Source organism: Fukomys damarensis, unplaced genomic scaffold (genome assembly GCF_012274545.1).
Source record: "Fukomys damarensis isolate Sample0158 unplaced genomic scaffold, DMR_v1.0_HiC HiC_scaffold_39, whole genome shotgun sequence".
Lineage (NCBI taxonomy): Eukaryota > Metazoa > Chordata > Mammalia > Rodentia > Bathyergidae > Fukomys > Fukomys damarensis.
In genome coordinates this window covers 43,057,124-43,060,328 of record NW_022900951.1, presented here as the reverse complement: position 1 = coordinate 43,060,328, position 3,205 = coordinate 43,057,124, and the positions used below count along the sequence as shown (strand labels likewise).

General features: G+C 42.4%; 1 pseudogene; it reads left to right on the top strand.

The window, feature by feature from the left end:
• LOC109117476 overlaps window positions 1–3,205 on the top strand; it is a 10,429-nt pseudogene that overhangs the window by 2,685 nt on the left and 4,539 nt on the right.

The window sequence follows — 3,205 nt, the reverse complement described above, 5'->3', positions numbered from 1 at the left end:
TGGTACTGGGATCAAACTCAGGATCATGCACTTGCCAGGCAGGCGCAGTGCAGCTGAGCTACATCCCCAGACCCTTGGCTTTCAATGCCTTTTAACTGAATGCCAAATAATACCTCAGGAATTCAAACTACAAAGCATTCTCCAATATCCTTTCTTTAACAACAACAACAACAAAAACTTTTTTGAGACCAGCTTTCACTGTGTAGCTCAGGCTGGCCTTGAACTTGCAGCAATCCTCCTGCCTCAGCCACCCAAGTGCTGAGCTCACAGGTGTGTGCCACCATACCTGGCTTTCTTTTTAAATTATTTATTTATTTATTTATTGGTACTGGAAGTTAAACCCAAAGCCTTTGCACTCTCAGCCCTTTTTTAAATTTTGAAACAGGGTCTAGCTAAGTTGCACAGGCCATGCTCAAACTTTCAATCCCAGAATGCTGGGAACACAGGCATCCAATGATCTCTTAAAATATTTTAATTGTCGTATTTTACATAGCATAAGTCACCCATTTAAGTATAAGTATGCTCAACAATTTTAGTAAATTTACCAAAGTGTGCTCCAATCACCATAAACCAGGTTTAGAGCATTTATATCATCTATTTTTTTTTTCATCTCAGTATTTATATCACCTCATGCCACAGTCCCCATTCTCATTCCCAACCTGACACAACCACTAATCTACTTCCTGTCTCTAGATTTGCCTGTCCTGGACATTTCATATAAATGAAATAAGTGAAAATTTATGTCTGGCTTCTTTTTCTGGGGATTGAACTCGGGACCTTGTGTTTGTGAGGCAGGAGGCAGAACCACTGAGCTAAATCCCCAGCCCTGGCTTCTTTTATTTAATATAGAGTTTTTGAGGTGCATCCATTTTATAAGCAGGTATCAGTAGTTTGTCCATTTTCTTGCTGAATAGTAGTTTACTGATTTGGGGCTTTTTTGTACTGGATACTGGAAATTGAACACAGGATTTTACACTGAGCTACATCTCCAGCCCTGTTTTGTTTTCTTATTTTTGTTTTTTGTAACAGAGATTGAACTCGGGTCCTTGTGCTTGCGAGGCAGGCGGCGGAGCCACTGAGCTAAACCCTTGGCCCTCCAACCCTGTTTTGATACAGCGTCTCACTAGTTGCCCAGGCTGGCCTCAAACTTGCAATATTCCTGCCTCTGCCTCCTGAGTTGTTGAGATTACAGATGTGAGCCACTATACCCAATTATTCTTTTTTTGTGTGTGTGTGGTACTGGGGATCGAACTCAGGACCTTTCGCCTGCAAGGCAGGCGCATTGCCACTGAGCTAAATGCCCGGCCCCTCCAATGATCTTTTCACTGCTCCTCAAATTACCGGCTAATAGCTCCCCAACTACAATTCACAATAGCCCTCTGAAATCTAGATTTCAAAACAGACTCCCCAATAGCACCCCATACCTATCAGCTCTCAAATGTACCAACTACTCTTTTGAGCCTCAATTATCACTAAGCTATGTTCCAACAGCCTCACTTTTAACCCTGAACCATCTTCCAACAGCCCTCACTAGACAACACCCTTTAGCCACTCCCAAGAAAGCATGGCACACTGTACTAGTAGTCCCCCCTACTCAGGAAGCTAAGGTTAGAGGATTGCTTCAGCCCAGGAATTTGGGGTCAGCCTGAACAATATGGTAAGACCCCCATCGTTTTCTTTCTTTTTTTGTGTGGTACTGATGACTGAACTCAGAGACTCATACTTGTTCTTGCATTGAAGGCTCTGTCTCTTAAAAGACAAAAACTTTCAAGTCAGATGAGGTGACACATGCCTGTATTTCCAGCACTTGAGAGGCTGAAGCAGGAGGATCAAAGTGAGTTTGAGGTCAGACTGCGTTATACAGGAAGTTCAAAGCCAGCCTGAACTACATAGGAAGACCCTGTCTCAAAAAAAGGCGGGGGCTAGAGATTTAGCTCAGTGGTGCCGCTCCTGCCTTGAAAGCACAAGGTCCTGAGTTCGGTCCTGAGTTCGATCCCCGGTACAGAGAAAATAAATAATAAATAACCAAAAATAAAAGTTTAAAAAAAAATATCCAAACCTCCAATGACTACAAGCTTCATCCCTAAAATTCAACTTCCAGAAGCCCCCAACTCTGCCTCTAAAAATCCCCTAACTACCTTTCCTTGGTCTAATAACTGCACTCCCAAACTATCACCCCAAACCACTCTTAATGACTATTGTACCCAACCTTGTTTTAAATTTTGTGCAACTACACCATAAAACATGTTGCACTTTTTCCAACCATACCATCAAAATCTCCCAAATTTCAACTACACCCTAACCTGGTCTGCAATAGCCCATTTACCTTGCCACAGTCTCCCAACTACATTTCCAAACCAGCTCCTTATGACCTTGTATACCCTCAGTATCTCCAACTGCACCAAAATGCTTTCAAGAGGACCCTAATTATGCCTTCAAACTGCTCTCAGTGACACCCAAATACACCTATGTCCTTCTGGGGAACCCCAATTCTACCCCAAGCCATCTATATTAATTTTCTGTGGTTGCAATATTAATGACCACAAATTTGGTGGTTTAAAACAACAGAAATTTGGCCAGGCACGTACCACCACACGCCTGTAATCTCAGCACTTGGGAGGCTGAGGCAGGAGGATCACCGAGAGTTTGAGGCCAGCCAGGGCTACATAGTGAGTCCAAGGTCACCCTGAACTACACAGTGAGACCCTATCTCAAAAAATAAAATAACCACAGAAATTTATTCTTTCACAGTTCTGGAGGCCAGAAATCCAAAATTGGTTTCACTGGGCTAAAAGCAAAATGTCATTGGAGCTCTACTCTCTTGGAAGTTCTAAGGGACAATTTATGCTGGCCTCATCTGATGACTGCTGGCAGTCCTTGGCTTATGATAGCATCACTGTAATCTCTGCCTCTGTAACCACATACCTCCTCTCTTACTGTCCATCAAGTCTATTTCTGTCTTTTCTTTTTTCTTTTTTTTTCACTGGGCTAAAAGCAAAATGTCATTGGAGCTCTACTCTCTTGGAAGTTCTAAGGGACAATTTATGCTGGCCTCATCTGATGACTGCTGGCAGTCCTTGGCTTATGATAGCATCACTGTAATCTCTGCCTCTGTAACCACATACCTCCTCTCTTACTGTCCATCAAGTCTATTTCTGTCTTTTCTTTTTTCTTTTTTTTTTTTTTTTTTTTTTGGGGTCTTAAA